Here is a 9,158-nt window from a genome sequence, read left to right as displayed (position 1 = left end):
ATTTGGTGTAAATTCCTTTTGCAAGAATATAATATCAGGCGTATTTGGTTTGAATATGACTCTATGAACATCATCTTGTCTAGGTTAGTTCCATGGAGATTCAAGATTCAGTGGGAGAATTGCTTACACTTTCTCGAAAGGGTTCAGTTTAGGTTCTCATATATACAGAGAAGGGAATGCTTGTGCTGATTTGCTAGCTAAATGGGGGGATAAATCCAACGCTCACAACTGGGGGAACAACGGCTCCGATTTTTTTTTTAAATGTAATGGAGGCGGACAAAGATGTTCTGCCTACCTATAAGTTTTGTTAATGGTTTTTTCATCATTTATTTTATTCTCTTCTTTGCTTCTTCTAGTAGTTTGGCTTTATGTCCTCCTTTTTTCTGTTTTTCATTTTCTTTCTGATTAATAAAATCTCTTCGTGAGTTTGCCAAAAAAAAAAGGATATCGATGTTTTCCTGATAGTTTCTAACTTCATGTTGAACCATTAATTTTCTAGGCCTTTTAAGTATTAATGTTATTCACATATATTGTTGATATGGCATGACAATATTGAGCACAACTTTCCCAAATAGTCCTTGTTGGATTACAGGGTTCCAGAGGAGGAAAACAAAGAACGAAAAGAATGTTGTATCATTAAGCTTCAAGGCCTTACGATTCTTTTCAACAATTATTTCGACCCTTCCCAAATAATTGGCGAGTACAATCGGTCAGCGAAATATTACTTTCAGGATACAATGAAGCCCTAACAACGTTGTTTAATTCAAGGGTTGTACTCCATTGACCCAACCAAGAACACACGGTAATAGAATCTGATGATGCTTAGAGAGAAAGAGAACTTTTTGATGTGTTGATATGGGAGAAGGCCTTCGCTATTTAAAGAGGAATTCATGCCTTTTGGAGATGTCTTTTCATCTCCAGCAGACGCTTTCAAAAGGCATCCATTAATGGTATCTCTTGGAAAGAAACCCTATGGGAAGAAACACATCGATAGAAATTTCTGGAAACCGGAATAGGTTTTGAAATTCAAAACCAGGAAATATTTATCAAAATATCCCACAGGCCCAACCAGCTGGGCTGATTTTATTGTTTATAATATGTCATCCCAACAACAAGTTCTAATTTTGACTATCACCGAGATAGCGGATACAACAGTTCCTAGTCAGAGTTGATTCCTTGCCCCTTGTAGTGGAATATGGCAGAGCAAAACTGTTGACAGGCACTTGATCACCTGGACATGAACTGAAATCAGATGATTCAGTCTTAAATATGAAAAATCATTTGAAACTAGTAAGTTTTCGGTTCATAATCGATTTTATTCACCAGAATTTATCTGTTTCTTTTTGGTAAAACTCCAAATATAAAGAAGGTATGAGAATTTGATTTTGAATTGATCTCGTTTCTTAAGAAATATTTTTTGGGGACGACCGACCGGAGGGTCTGAAGGGGGAGTCCCTTTTATGGCCATTTTTGTTTTTTGTAAAATGAAGCCTAACGCAAATGTGCGATAAAAAGCTTGGAAATGGTTACTACTAAAAAACCGAAAATGCCCCTCACTTTTAGTCCAACTATTATAACTCCTCGTGTATCATATTTTTTCAGAGGTATAATTGGCAAGCAAACTAGAATGTATAACATATCTAAAAATCCGTGTCTTGGAGTTTTTCAAATTTTATCTTGTTGGAGAGATTTTAAAGAGATCTACACACAATATCAAATTTAGAGTTTTTACGAAAAATTCGGAAGTGTTGATCATTTTAGGCACAATTTTCGAAAATTGAATGCATATTCATTATGCAAACCACCACAAAAAATGCATAACACATTATGCCTTAAAAATAAAGTTACAACAACAAAAAAAAATGATGTATAACGCGTTATGCTATAAGGGTGTTTCGTTTTTTTTCAGTCGACCTTCCCCACCGTGACAGCAGTGTTCAAGTTTCTTAAGAATTTTTTTTATTATTATTATCGATCGGGCAGTAGAAAGAATTCCGCTCGATCAATCAATTTTTTATGCAAAAGAAAATCATACACATCAAAAACAAACCAAAGTGGGGAGCCACTAAGCCACACAGCACCTCAAACAAAATCTTGCGTGCCTGTAATGTTTAGTTAATGGCCGGTTATTTTGTCGTCTTCTTAGTTATAAGTAGCTCTGCCATATAGAGATTTTCTTTTGACGACCGAAAACGTAAGAGGGCCACGTTGATCTTTTTATCTTTTTTATATACTAAGAAAAAGTCTTATGATATAATCCAACATATTCCAAGTGTGTAAAAATTATGGAATGTCAAGTCTAGTGGCATCCAAGTCAGGGTCTTCCACAGAAAATCCAAGCAGGATTCTCTGAATTGATGGAAGGGTCCATGGAATCCATGGAAACGCTAATCAGAATAGCGCAGTAGAAGACAAGAAACGCTATTAAGAATAGCACAGAAAAAACGTTATCCTTAATAGCACTCAGTGCTATTAAGAATAACGTTTTTTTTTTTATCCATAGATTTAAAATGAGTTGTTGAAATCTAACGGTTGAGAAAAAAACGCTATTCTTAATAGCACTGAGTACTATTCTTAATAGCGTTTTTTAATAGCGTTTTTTTTTGTGCTATTAAGAATAGCGTTTTCACTATTCCACCAGTACACTAGCACTTCCATCCACAATTCTGAATGCTGAGGTGGCGTGGAAGATGGAAGATGAAACTCTTCCACCATAAGACTTGCTCTAAGTAAATTAAGATATCGTGATTTTGTTACTTTTTCTCCGATATAGAAAAAAAATCCACAAAATTGATCATTTAACCCAATAACGATAATTTCTGAGTGAAAAAGACATATAAAATTTAATACTGTTTAAATGAACGAGAATGTAAAAATAGCCAGGATGTAAACAGTTTCATCCTCCCCATTTTCAAATACTTTTTCTTATTTTTAATTTATATCGGGATGCATCCAATTTCACCCTCGTTATTTTTTAAGTTTAAGTCAGGATGATTTCAGATTCATTCTTGCTATTTTTTTGGTGACCATTTCACCCATACTAATATTTAGTCGGACATTAGAATCATATTTTAAAAATATTTGGGCAATTGACCCAATTTCACCTTACAATCTTGTTTTTGTTTAAAATATCAATAAATTCTGTTATAGAATGTGGTCTTTGTTTAAAATGTCAATAAAACAAATCAAATGATGAACTAATATGACGTTTAAGCTCGTGGGATTTTGTAGCATTGAATTAAGATCTATTATTATTATTAAGTCAGTGAGATTAGTCTGGCCAGCCACGTAAACCATACTTATGGCTGGTGAACATTTTGTTTGGTCCATGGATTGAAATTTCCTCCGTCTATATTTCTCATCAATCGTTAAAGGATTACATGAGTTACAAATTCTTTTTTTCTCTGGCATAGATGATATGACCATCTTAATTCGCCACATCCCAACAAAATTTTGCAACTGCATTGTCTATCCGGCAGCATGTGTCCATGTGTATCACGTTTATTCACAAAACCAATCCTCCATTAAAGCTGCCATCTGGTTCGATAGCGTAATCAAATTTGTTCCATCCGTAAACACGTGATTTTTCTTTCTTTTTTGACTACACAAAATGCTCCTTTGCGTGGGAAATTTAAGAAAATTGAATAGTAGTTATACATTAAACTACAAACATCAAATTTCCAGGTAAACCTGAAATTCAACCATAACAGTACTAGTTTGCTACCTTGCTGCATATCACGCGAAGCTCGTGGGATGTGAGGAAACCCGAAATGTTGTTTAGAAGAACGTGGTACCTTTTACGAAGGCTCTTTATGAATTATTGGTGGCCATACCATCGCACTACCTAGTAGACCGCTGATGTCACAAGATTCGATGGTGTAAAAGTTTGCATTAAGTGGGAAACAAGACGAGTAACTAATCGAAAGTATGTAGTTGTGTTTCCAAAACCTGGGAATCCCAACATTTGCTGAGGCTTAGCTTGGCTCTTGTGGAGGTTCAGAGCCTCTTTGCACGAGCCAAAAGTGTAGCCAAAAGCCACTCCTCACAGTTGAGTTCTCTGTAAGTAGAGAACAAAACTGTGAACCCCATATCAGACTATTACTCCCTTCATCCCAAATTAGATGAGCTGGTTGATTTTAAATTTTGTCTCATAAATAGATGAGCTATCTCACTAATCTAAAACTACCCTTTTAATTGATTATTGTTGCTATAAGAAATATGTATAATTTCATAATCATATTTATATTCGTTACACAGGTGTTTTAAAATGCTTTTCAGCGGTATAAAGTTTACGAAAAACCGGGGTATAGTTTAAGAGATCAATCATTTCTAAATTTTACTAGTTATTATTCATAAGGGTATAATTATAAAAAAATACTTAAACATGCTCCTCTTTCCTCTTTGTCTTAAGAATTGTGCAAACTACAACTAGCTCATCTATTTTGGGACGGATATAGTATGATAGTTAGTTTCTACTACGATAGTTATGCGTTTTAAAAAAGAGAAATACATTGTTGAGGTGGATTTTTATTTGTTTTGATCGATCAAAGAGAATAGATTAAAATGCACACAAGTCGTGTGCGGGAGAATACAACAACCAAGAGCGAAAAGCCCACAAAGAGTACAAATAAAATTCTAAGAGAACAAAGAGTGTCAACAAAAGACACAACTTGTGAAACCTAACAAACAAAGAGCAACTTGCAAACTGCAATGAGGACCACTGCCTAAAGACAATTAAGACCTATCAACATCTTCCACAAATAGATCATCGTGTTTTTTTTCCAAAATCGCTAAACATCTCTTCACGGTTAGTTTTCAAAGGTGGAAATTCTAATCCCCAAGAAGATCCAAACTCCACTAGCTTATCTGCAGAAACCTTGTTAGAAAGTTTAGATTTAGGAGGTTTTTTCTTTTTTAAACTTGAAAGAGAACCATTTGGAAACATACCTGTACCTTTAGACTTTATACTCAACTTCATACCAATACCTACAATTGGCTTGTGCAATGACGACTTTGTAGTGCTTGCTTTTGGATCTTTCTGAGCTAACTGGGAAGTGGCTACTTCCTCTTCCTCTTCTTCTTCTTCTTCACTAAACCAATGAAACTTGTTATGGGATTCAAAACCCGGGGGATGGTGGGCTCGGTAGGCGAGGTGCTTGCAACTTCCACAACCAGCGGAGATGTAGGAGTCTGTAAGTGCTTTTCATTTTTCTGTTTTGCGGTGCCTTTGTTTCTTTTATAAGAAATCCACTCACCAAGAGCTTTTTCTTGTTCAAGAACCTTCTCACCATTCGCACACATCTTTGCACTTGGATCAACGGTAGTAGATGAAACTTTAGGCATTGAATTAACTATCATTTGCTCCACTATTTTAGGCTCTAACCCTTTCTCAACAGATGTTGACAGGGATGCAGGAACATAATCAACTATCAATTGCTTTGGACCCTTAGTACATTTACTACTAGAATGTCCAAATATAGCACAAGAGAGACATCTTGGAGGTTTCAAAGAGTATTCTACAAGGACATTGAATTTTTTTCCATCAAAATAAACTGGAATAAAGTCTGAATAATCAAAATCAACTTCAATTTCAACACAGACCCTCGCAAAGCTCATTATAGTTCTATCCAATGTATGTTTATCGGCGAGCAAAGGAGTACCCAAAGCACTAGAAATCATGCTGATACCCTTCTCATTCCATAAATGAATAGGGATCTTCCTCAAGTTCATCCAAATAGGTATTTTCTTTATTTCTTGAACTGATTATTCAATAAAAAGATGTCGTGGTCGGATCACAAAATTTTTACTTGAAATAAATATAGAACCATGTTCTAAGGCAATAGCTCTATCCTCTTCTAGCTCAAATTCAAATAAGAAAACTGAACCATCATGAATGGTCATTTGAAATTTACCTTTGGGATTCCACTCCTTCTTCACAACAGATTCAATGGCAGAGAATGAAGGGCGTCCACCCACAAAATAGCTGACAAGAAAATTTTCACAGACCTTAATTTCTTCTTCAAAACTGGTAGCTGATATGATAATCTTCTTATTGTTACCAGATTAAGATTTGAAATTAGACAATTTTCTAGTAGAAAAACCTTCTGAAACTTCCTTATCACTAGGTTTGAAGAGTGACCTCCATTTTCCATTCTTAGGGTTTCCAATAGCAACCCCTTTTGACATCTCTGATTCTTCAAGAAAATCCTGCTTATCATCACCACCAGAAGAGTTAGGGCCCTGATTCCGACCTTTACTGCCATTAGAAGCAATCAGGGGAGGGAAAACAACAAACCCCAAGCTTGATTCTTCTTTAACCATGGTATATATGAGGAACACAATCAAACTCCTCCAAACTCAAAGCGAGAACACAAATCCTACCTCATACTTGTAGATCAGTGGAGTAGGAATAACGGGCATAAAAAATTAGGGAATTCGAGTGAAAAAAGACGGAGAAATCGAAAATCTAAGTTATGAAAAAAAATTCGCCATTTTTCTTTTCTCGGAACTTTCTCTCTCCTCGTCTTAGTCCTTTGTCCTTGTTGAGGTGGATTTTCAACAAAGAAGAAAAGTGTAAAATCGCCTCTGGACCCACATCAGGATTACATACTTTATACATATAGGGTATATCAATTGTCATGGGAGTTCTGTAGTGATCTTAATGGTCTATCTATATATACATATGTGCTAGGATTTTACCAAGTATTTCAGTATTTAAAATGTACTCACTTTTGTATCGAATCTCCTAGACGAATTGATTACTAGTATAGGGTAATGTTGTCTTCAAAACACCGTCGGTGCTAGCTGCAACTCCTCTAACATGTTCTGTGGCTTTACGAAATATACATTCAAAACATACTTTTGTTCTTGAATAAATATCAGTCTCTTAGTTGGACATCCACTAGTATAAATCTAAAGTAATACTGAATCTGTTCAAAGTTGCAATAATTTCACGGCTAAATTCCTTGAACTCGTATATATATATATATATATATATATATATATATACTCGAATAAATTTCAAGCTCTAAGATGGACATCCACTAGTATAAAGAAACACTTAAATTGTTCCAAGTTGCAATAATTTCACAGCTAAATTCCTTAAACTTTTTTTTTTTGCTAAGAAAATATAATGCATTAATGAAAAACTGGATTACAAATGTTGTAAGAATGAGGGTACTGATTCCTTCCATTCTTCAGATCTATTATGCTGCCTACAATGTTTGTCGGCAGCATCTGCAAAAGATAGACACTCAGAATTCCTACTAACATGTCTGATTTTATAAAAAATAAGATTGTTTAAAATGGAAAGACTATCATCTAAGATAGAACTACTGAACCAGCTAATCTGGTTTGTTTTATTATTCAAACTAGGTATCATCGGCGCCTTACGGCCCCGACTCAACCTATGCCTAGTGTCATGTACCATGTAATCTTCGGTATCCGACACAGAGTTAAAAGTTTAGTATGTTATGTGAGAATATTTTAAAGTATCATTAACATGCTTTTGTAATTATCTTGGTTTATGTTATTTTGATATTATTGTTGGTGAGTTCTTAAAATAAATTCCTTGATTTCTATTTTATTCATTGATTCCAGGATAATAAAATGGTAATCATTGATTATACGTGAACATTATCGGCGAAAAATGCCTTTGACATAGCCGAAAACCTAATGAAACCATAAGATAATGTGACCAACATAAAGTGGAGTTATAGCATACCTTGCCATGGATGTTAATTGACTAAGATAACAAAAGAATTTATATCCATTTAAAACTACTCTCAAAAGTGAATGCATACGGCTTTGACCCGTCCATGAATTTCAAGCCTCTTTTGGGCATTCCAATACGCTTACGACCCCGCATCAACCTCTCGTTATAGTGTTAAGTGTACGCACTTTATTCCTTTGTAACAATACATTAAAAAAGATTACAACTTAGTTAATGTATCCAAAATAATGAATATTATTTCATCTCTTATTAGTTTCAAAACCAATCATCGTTACTTTACACCGAAATAGAGAAATCAAAATAACAGATGGATCCATGTTGACAACTATAAATTAGTTTAGCTTAGTACATAATGGGTATAACGATCAGAGAGCAACAAAAGGGATGACCTTTTTTCTCTACACAACATATTTAAATATACTCGGAGAATGATACAAAACATGAGTGCTCAAATTGGGTCAACTCCATGAAAAATTAAATTGATGGTGTTTTACGTCGGAAATACAGTATGGTAGTTGTTTCTATCTAAACAAATGTGATTTACTTAACATGTGATTGTGAGCCTAATCTGGACAAGCTAAGGCGAGCTTACACAAAGGACATGTAGTAGAGTGTAGGTACTATAATAACGTGACACTAATGCATCAATACGTCTAAGCTCCCAGATTAGGTAAAAGTAGTTGGTATATCGGCATGCTAAATTTGGAACTTAAACAATATTTCAATTTTTAATCAACTGTCATTTTTTAATGGAGGACGAAATTACTTAGACTCTCAATTATCTTCGCATGTTATTTTTAATTCACTGAAAATACTACTTGTGAATTTATGATTCTCCCCAATCATGAAAATGCATGTTATAAGACCATAATGATGTGGTCTATATATTTAATGAAAAGTATTCTATAAAATACATGTCGATAGGAAAAAATATAATGTACTATTGGTTCTGCTTATCAGCCAAAGATTGGTGAATATGCTTCAAGAAAAAGAAAAAGAAAAAGAAGGTTGGTATAAAATTCAATTTTAAAGAATTTGAGGAAGAGAGCAGTTACTACTACATACTTAAGAGTGTATATGATAACACTTAATTTTGAAATTATTTTAAAAAATAAATCATATTCCTTCAACCAACACAACCAAACAGATGTTAAAAAACTTGATATTAAAAAAATGATATCAAAACATATGGGACACTAATCAACAAAAACTCTCATTGAGTATATAAAAATTGGAAGAATCCATTAAAAAAAATTGGGAACGTAAAAACGTAACCCTTATAACAGAGTAACTCAATAATTACAAAAAAAAAAAAAAAATTTAAAAACCTTAGATACGCACATATCGATACCTATTGTACTCTTCATTAGTACATATATTACGTTCAACAGAAATAACAAAGCAGTAATATATGTTGATTAAAAAA

The sequence above is a fragment of the Papaver somniferum genome, chromosome 1 (genome assembly GCF_003573695.1).
Source record: "Papaver somniferum cultivar HN1 chromosome 1, ASM357369v1, whole genome shotgun sequence".
Classification (NCBI taxonomy): Eukaryota; Viridiplantae; Streptophyta; class Magnoliopsida; order Ranunculales; family Papaveraceae; genus Papaver; species Papaver somniferum.
This window is presented reverse-complemented; position numbering follows the sequence as displayed.